This window comes from Benincasa hispida, chromosome 12, assembly GCF_009727055.1.
Source record: "Benincasa hispida cultivar B227 chromosome 12, ASM972705v1, whole genome shotgun sequence".
Classification (NCBI taxonomy): Eukaryota; Viridiplantae; Streptophyta; class Magnoliopsida; order Cucurbitales; family Cucurbitaceae; genus Benincasa; species Benincasa hispida.
In genome coordinates this window covers 78,329,871-78,339,353 of record NC_052360.1, presented here as the reverse complement: position 1 = coordinate 78,339,353, position 9,483 = coordinate 78,329,871, and positions in this window count along the sequence as shown.

Genomic DNA, 9,483 nt, shown 5'->3' with positions numbered 1-9,483 from the left:
TATTTGGAAGGATGTATTCATTATTGAATATTGATTGTTAATGTTATTGTTAGTAATATTGTGTTGTTGTAAATTTTCTGATGATTAAAGAATAAAGATTCATGTCAATATAAAAGAATATTTATCATTGATTTATGGTCAAATGATGATGCATGTCTTAATATTTTATTTGTTTATTAAAAAGAAATTCCTTTGTTTGTATATATTAAAAAAAAATAGTAATAACACATTAATATTGTTGGCCTAATATATACTTACAAATATTATGATAAATATCAGATTGCATTTGCCAAACTACGATGGACGTTGTGGAATTTTTATGTTATATGCACAGAAACATTGTTAATGGGCCAAACGGGATAGAATATGATAGGCAATCATCTCTTTTTATAGACATGCATCGTCAAGTTGACTTCAACACATAATCGATGGATTATGTGATACATTACCATAAATAGAGATGATGGAGTAGAAGTAATATTTAGATATGGTAGTTATGTAGAGGGATCTACTTTCTATATCCCCATCTCTTTACGAAGTGAGACTGATGTACAGTTCATGATGAGCAACGCTCCATACCCTCTAAATAGAGTTGAACTGTATATATCCCAACTCAGTGTCCCAAGTCCAGCATCAACGAGAGAAGAAGTTGAAACTACTGTTCAGTTGGAAAGCCATGTTGTGGAGGATGAGTAGTGTGATCTAACTATTGCCACACACGACGAAGAAGTTGAAATAGACGATGATGATATTGATCTAGATGAACTACCTGGTCAATTTTATGGCGTAAATGAAGTCCCCGAAACATTTACTGAGATAGACCTGAACGAGATGACCATTGAACCTGATTCGACATCCCTGGGGTCTGATTCACTACTTAATGGGATGATATTCAATTCCAAATTGGATGTAAAAAATGCAATAAAAAACTATTCAATCATTCAACATCAAAATTTTGAAGTCATTGAATCGAAGAAAACAACATGGGATGTTAGGTGTAAGAGATATGGCAATGGGTGCACTTGTGTGTAAGAGATATGTCAGGTGTAAGAGATATGGCAATGGGTGCACTTGTCGTAAAAAACACGGTAAATTTGAAATCACCCAGTACAATGACTCGCATTCTTGTGTGTATGCAAGACTGAGTCAGGATCACAATCAATTGGGCTCAAATCTAATTGCATTTGAGGTAAGCAGCATAGTGCAAAAAAACCGTCAGTTGACACCAAAACATTACAAAATATTATCTTGAAACAGTATGGTTATTCCGTCAGTTACTGGAAAGTGTGGGACGAAAGAAGAAAGACAATTGCGAAGATATTCGAAGATTGGATCGAATCGTACAATTTGCTGCCCAAATGGATGAATATCTTACAAATCACAAACCCCGATACAGTCTTGGCTATTTGACACTTTTGCTATAGCTTAGTGTTGACCATAATGCTCTTTCTTCTCCGTTTTGTTCGTACACGAGTGACCAGCGACACCAACATAGGACTCCGTGCCGATGGCTGAATAACTACGATAGGATTCACCAGATGAACCGGATGATCCAGCACAAAAGGCTTTGTTTTACCTTTAGATAGAAGTGGTGGGAACCTGGGTCTGCAGATACCTTGACTCGTACTCAAATGTGGCTTCTCATCGATAGAAAGAGGAAGAACGGAAATTCTTGGTACGCGGATCGTTTCTTCAGTTGGTGGGGCTAAGTTAATAGCTGGCATTTAATAAACAGAGCGATAGACCCCTGAGTAGGATTGGAGGCTAAATGAGGTGGATTGTGATGAAAGACTTGTAATGTTCAATAGCGTGTTTTGGTCGTTTGGACCTGTTATCGAGGGTTTCAAGCATTGCAGGCCACTACTTCAAATTGACAGAACCCATTTGTATGGGAAGTATGAAGGAACATTGTTAATAGCTACCTCAGTAGATGCAAATGGTCACGTCTATCCGGTTGCATACGCCATTGTACCGGAGGAAAATGCTAACTCGTGAGGCTGGTTTTTGAGGAGTTTATGAGATCATGTGGTGCATAGAAGGGAGGGAATGTGTCTAATTTCAGATAGACACAAAAGCATTATATCTGCAGTCAGAAACCCTAGTAACAGTTGGGTTGGAGTACACCACAGATTCTGCTTGCAACATGTGGCAAGTAATTTTAAGACAAGTTAAAAAATAGTTTATTGAAGAGTTTGGTGTATAGTGCAAGATCAAAATTTCAAGTTCGGAAGTTTAATGACTGTATGGCCGAACTTTAAACAGCAAATCCTAATTGCTTACGATATTTTGCTTCCACAGATCCTAAGTAGTGGATACAGTCACATGATGGTGGTCATCGTTATGGATGGCTAACAACGAATGTGGCTGAAAGTACAAATGTTGTTCTGAAAGGAACTAGAAAGCTACCGATTACTGCACTAGTCCAAGCAACATTCTACCGAGCTATTGCTTATTTCGCTGCTCGTCGTGTAGTAATAGAGACCGCCCTTGAATCGGGAGAGTGTTTCACGAGGTAAATTATTCACATCTTAGTTACCCATGTTTTTATACTAACTATCGAGGTATTCTAAGTAATTTTCGTATTTTTCATAGGTATGCGGTAAAGAAAATAAGTCGCTGGGAACAACATGCAACTAAACATTTTGTCAACATATTTGACCATCGAATAGGGTTGTGTGAATTCACTACCTCAATCAACCCAATAACACTAAAGGCTGGAAACACACATTGAGTAAAATTAAGTGAAAGAACATGCACATGCAATAAGTGGCAAAGTTTTGGAATCCTTTGTTCTCACGCTATGGCTGCGTGTAAGACTATTGGGGTAGACTACTTTCACTACATTGAAGACTATTACAAAATTCCCACTTATCTGACATATTATTCACCCCAGTTCGAGCCCATCCCTGATAAAAAATGTTGGTCTGATCCTAACTTCCCGACTATTTATCCAGACGAATCACAAGTTAGGAAGGTTGGCAAACCGAGTACTTCTCGCATGCAAAATGAGATGGATTGGATGGAACGTTACAAGACACGGTGCACAATTTGCAGACAAAAAGGGCATAATAGACGGAATTTTCCCAATCGAACTTGTGATGCGACTTAGTTATTTATTTTTAACTTTTATTGTATTTAATTGATTGTAACTTCATTTACTTATTTATTTTTTTATTAATTGATTGTAACTTCATTTACTTATTTATTCTTTATTAATTGATTGTATTTATACAATGAATGGTGTATTCTTTATTAATTGTCAATGTATTTATTGATTGTATTTATACAACGAAGGGTGTTTTATTTATTAATTGTCATTGTATTTATTGATTGTATTTATACAATGAAGGGTGTATTCGTTATTAACTGACATTATATTTGTTGATTGTAAACACATTGATTTTTACTAAATTTAATATTGTTTTTATGGGATCAGATGAATAGGGATGTTACCACAGGGCCATACATCGACTCGGTTTTGTACTTATAGTGCAACCATAGATCCGAGGCTATTTGGGAAGACGAGCATATCGATGCAATGCATTTTCGGTGAAGAGAGGCTGTTATTCGCAGAAAGGAGAACCCAGACCCTCGTATATTGAACTATCTACGAGCTGTCGGATTCTATGAAGTCTCTTGTATAAAATTTATAGAACTAAACTGACATCTGATAACGATATTAGTGGAACGATGGCGCCAGGAGACACACACTTTCCACATGTTGCATGGAGAGTGTACAATTATACTTCAAGATGTAGCCATCCAATTTGGACTCCCGATTAATGGAAGACCATTGATCGGGTCTCTAAATTATAACTGGGAACAAATTTGTGCCATTCTCTTAAGCGTAACCACGAATGACACCGTTCTTAAGGGAGGTCGTCTAAGCCTGACATGGTTAGCTGATCAATTTAACAACTTTGCCCATCTACCAGACCATGCAGATGAAGAGGACCTACAACGATATGCTCGAGCATATATTCTCACGTTGATTGGAGGATTGGTATTTCCCGACAAATCCAACAGTAGAGTGCACCTGATGTATCTTCCTCTCTTGGTGGATTTTGATGTTGTCAGGACTTACAGTTGGGGCACTGGATGTCTTGCATGGTTGTATAAGCAACTACAAGGGTGCAGTTATAGATGGAAAAGACATTGCATACTCACTTTTATTGCTACAAATTTGGGCATGGGATCGATTTCCTCTTCTAGCGCCTCGACGACTCCATAGATATGAGCATAACTTAGGCGATGGACCACTTGCAGTAAGGTAAGCATATTAACCTCATTATTGTTGTTTTCATTATGAAAATACTAATAGCTAAAATTTAACTTCTAATTGTTTTAGATGGAATGACAACTATTCTGTAGTTAGAGCACCTACGCATGTTCTAGTACAGTATAGGCACATACTTGATACACATATGCCTAACCAGGTAATATTTTATTCATTCATATATGATATATTCATAATGTTTCAATCTTCTGGTAATTCATTTTTTGACACATATTCATATAGATTATTGGGGAGCCATATAATCATCTGATCCAACTATTACCGCTATACTGTCTTGATGGCAATGAGATATGGACATCCAGATGTCCACTCACATGCTTCTTCGTTATGGAGTGGCATCACCCAGATCGTGTGATGCGTCAATTTGGGATGTTGCAACAAATTCCTCAACCTTGCAACATGGACACCTGACTTCATTCACACGATCTAAGGGGCAGGCATGGGCAAGACTGGATTGCATATCTGGCTCCTCAAATTATAATTTGGAAAATCGACACAGTTTGGTTGTTAATGGACCTTCTATTAACAACAGTGTAGGTATCGATCCTGGATATATTGAATGGTATTCCACTGTGAGCAGGCGGTACATAACTAAAGCAGGGGCATTCTATCACTTGTTGGTATGAGTTTATTGTTTACTATGATTGTTTGATTTTATTTCTTCATTGCACACCAAAATAAATTTTAAAGTCATTAACTTGTTATTCAATTCTTTTTCAGACCGAGCTTCCAAATTTGCCAATATCTGCTCAAAGAGCCTTGCGTAGACTCACCTTGATATATCGAGTGCGATATTTCGATTGTGACGTTCCAATGGAAGAACAAGGTGATCCAACAAGACATGCAGATGTTCTTATTCAACCTAATGTTCAGAATGAATATCTAACAACGCCAGTCGATCAGTACACTTCCATGATGTCCTCTCCCCCAACATTTGGTTTTTTTTTCCAACAACCTTCAATATACTAAGCATGGAAGAAGAACAAACTTCACATTTCCATCCAAATATCCATGACCAGTATGTTACATATCGACAACGTAGTGAGGGTATAAACTTTCTAGAGGAAAGTCAACCACCAAGTGTAAGAGGGCGTGGCGATCGTGGACACTATGTCACTCAACATGATCGATCTAGGCGTAATAGAGGGTCTTCTTCCAGTCGTGAATAAAGAACATTGTACATATGATTAAATTTATTAATGAAATTCAATTACGAAAATGCACTTGAAATTGAATTATTTACAATAGTCGAAAGTTAATATCTATATTTTGCATAAGTTTCTAACAACTTTAAACAAAAAAATAATTTGAAATTAAAAATTAGTATCGAGTATATCAAATCAATCATAGCAATTTCTTAATCTCAAAATAGCAATATTACTATCAAATCAATCATAGATATTACTAAGCAATCAGATAGAGAATACTAAGCGATCAGATAGATATTACTAAGCGATCGGAGAGAATACTAAGCGATCAGATAGATATTACTAAGCGATCGGATAGATATTACTAAGCGATCGGAGAGAATACTAAGCGATCGGATAGATATTACTAAGTAATCGGATAGGAATTACTAGGTGATCGGAGAGAATACTAAGCGATCAGATAGATATTACTAAGCGATCGGAAAGAATACTAAGTGATCGTTTGGTTAATACTAAGCGATCGTTTAGATATCCATTACGCGATTGTGTACTAATTTATAAAGCAATCGTTTGGCTAATACTAAGCGATCGCTTAGGTTTTGTTATTCGATCGTTTAGATAATACTAAACGATTGTTTAGGTTTTGTTAAGCGATCGTTTAGAGAATACTAAGCGATCGTTTAGCTAACTGTTCAGCGATCGTTTCGATATCCATTATGCGATCGTTTGGCGAATAATAAGCGATCGTTTAGATAATACTAAACGATCGTTTAGCTAATACTAAGCGATCGTTTGGTTAACTATTAGCGATCCTTTAGATATCCATTACGCGATCGTGTATTAATTTATAAAGCGATCGCTTAGGTTTTGTTATTCGATCGTTTAGATAATACTAAGTGATCGTTTAGGTTTTGTTAAGCGATCGTTTAGATAATACTAAGCGATCGTTTAGCTAATACTAAGCGAACGTTTAGATATCCATTACGCGATCGTGTACTAATTTATAAAGCGATCGTTTGGCTAATACTAAGCGATCGCTTAGGTTTCGTTAAGCAATCGTTTAGATAATACTAAGCGATCATTTACCTAACTGTTACACGATCGTTTAGTTTTCGTTTAGATAAATTAGTGCTAAATTTGTAGAATACAATTAGTGTTGTACATTTAACTAAGTAAATAAATATCTAAGCGACCGTTTAGATAAATTTGTGCTAAAATTACATATTGTACACCATTGTTTAGTAATTTATACACGATCGCATGGTAATTTACTAAATGATTACTAAACGATCGTGTTCAATAGACGCATTAATGCGGCGTATGGGGGAAAAATAATAAAATATTTCCGAATGACCGGTTTAATTTTTTTTTAAATGCAGCGTACGGGGCTAAAAAAAAATATTCCCGAATGCATATCTTCAAGAGGCGCATTCGGATGGGGACAAAAAAACTACCCATTTTCCCTAAATAAGTTGGAAACCACCCATTTTCCCAATTAACTTTCAAAACCACCCCTATCTAATATAACCTGGGTTAATTAGACAGATAATGTAGTTTTTAAAACTAATTAGGGAAAATGGCAGTTTTAAAACTATTTAAGAAAAAAAGGTGGTTTTTTTTTTTAATTTTTATTTTGTCTTTTTGAAAATTAGAGGAAATAGTAAAATTGGGGATGCCTTTTGATTTTTGTCAAAAAATGGAAATAATAAGATTTTTGGCAAAAGCGTGCTATGTACATGACATATTTTTTTAATCCCCAAATTGGCCTTGGTATGGTCGACTAACAGTTCTTTCGAGTACTGTGTAATTGCTATACTGTGTATAAATTCTCAATAGAATTACGGTATAAATGAAATCGTCTATTTGAGACCGTGTATCAACTCTCAATAGAAATACAACATAAATGAAATCATCAGTTAGATTTCAATCTAACGGATTCAAGAGATAAATGTGTCAGATTTTTCTCCCATTTTAAAATTTAAATGGGCAGTTTCATATCTCTTTTGATTTGATTTAACTACATTTAGAAAATATTCAAAATTAATCTATCTTTAATTTGTTTATCACCATTTTAATTTTAATTTATAATATATCTTTAGATTTACATTATTTTATTCATTTTTTTATTATTTTAAATTCGGATTATTTTTTTTTTATTTTGATTAGTATTTTACTTAATATTTTACACATATTATCATCTAACACACTATGTATTTCATTTAAAATTTATCATTTTTTGTATTTTTTTAATCATCTTTTATTTATTATCATCTTATTATATTATTCTATCAATAATTTGTCTTTTTGACAAACAAATAAGTATTCGCTCTTGCAATCTTGCTGTTTTTGCATGACTATACAACTAGTTAGGCTTCTTTTGTAGATTTTGTGGTTGATTGGGTTATAAATAAAGTGTAATTGTTGAAGCTTAAATGAAAATGGAATTATGAATACAGTGTAATTGTAGATAAATGACATCCCTTCCTGATTTTTCTCCCTTGAATTATATTTGAATTTATATTTTATTATCAAATTAGATTTAACTACTTATCGATTTAATTATAATAAACAAAAACATCTTGATTTTTCTCTCCAATTTATATTTGAATTTATCTTTTATTATCAAATTTGATTTTATCTAACTAACTTTCGATTTATTTAATATTTGTTACAAATTCAATTGTATCTAAATATTTTTTGTTTAATTATTTTATACATCTTGTTCTCAAACTAATTTGATTTTTTTTTTTTTTTCATATTTTCGATGTTTTCAATTTTTCATATAGAAACACATAAAATTGGCTTGTTGTACTTAAAAACAAATACATAAATTGGAATTAAACTTTAAATGTTTGAAAGATGTGTGTATATATATATATATATATATATATATTTATATTGTTGGGTTTTATGTCCTAAAACTCGTGGTTTGTAAACAATAGAACTTATTCTGAAAATTTAATAAAGTTGTCATTGAATATATTGTTGTTTTAGAAATTCAATAAACCTAAGTCCCTTGACTTTTATATGAGTACTTGAACTTTATGTGAAGACATACAAGTGGATCAGGTTCGAGTAAATAGTCAAAATGATCTATAGTATATGAATAAGGTTGGGTACCTTATTATGGTAACACTATTGGATGTGGCCTACTCTATAGTTGTTACAAAGAGTTTTAAAGTGCTACAAACGAAGTGATCCTAATTCATTCATGTTGGGATATGAGGAGTGAGGGTGTCCTGTGCAAATGAGTTTTGTGCAAGATCGGACCACGAAACCAGTCACTCTTACTTTATAACGTTGTTTAGTGTTTAAGACTGACTATTTCAAAGCGATAACCTAGGTAACTTAACCTTAATCCTGAGCTAACTATGAACTCTTATTTGTTCGGCATTATCCTTTGATCTGCAAATGGTGAGAGTGGACCAATTGCCTCTGCTCGATAAGCTTACCATTTTGGAGATAAGAACGGATGAATAGCTGGGAACATAGGGTGCAAGAGGAAATTCACTCCTACCCGATTAGGGTTAGAAGAGAGGCTGTTCCCTTCAAGTGCTGATTCTGGGTCTTGAACAAGAGGTTTCACCTTCTCATTGGCCTGAGAGGGATTCAATTTTTTGATTGGATCACAAATCAATTGTTCATAAGGGGATTAGTGGAACTTAAAGAACAAGAGGTAATTTCGGGGTAAAACAGAGATTCGACCCAACCGTTATTACGAGCAACCTGTGAAGGGTTAACTTACTAATCATGGTTACATTGAGTGGACATAATATATCTACAGTGAGGGGAGTTCAACTATGAGCTTTAGTGGAATCACCCATTATTTAATGAATGAGGGTTATATCGGTCTAATGAGTTTAGCTGATTAATCTTGGATTGTTGGAGTCCATGATCTATAGGTCCGCGATGTCCCCCTAATAACTCGTAAATGAATTAGCTCTAGAATAGCGTGATAAGTTAATTTGAAGTGTTCAAATTAGAATTAAATGAATTTGGAGAAATAATATTTAAATATGATTTAAATATTTGAAGATG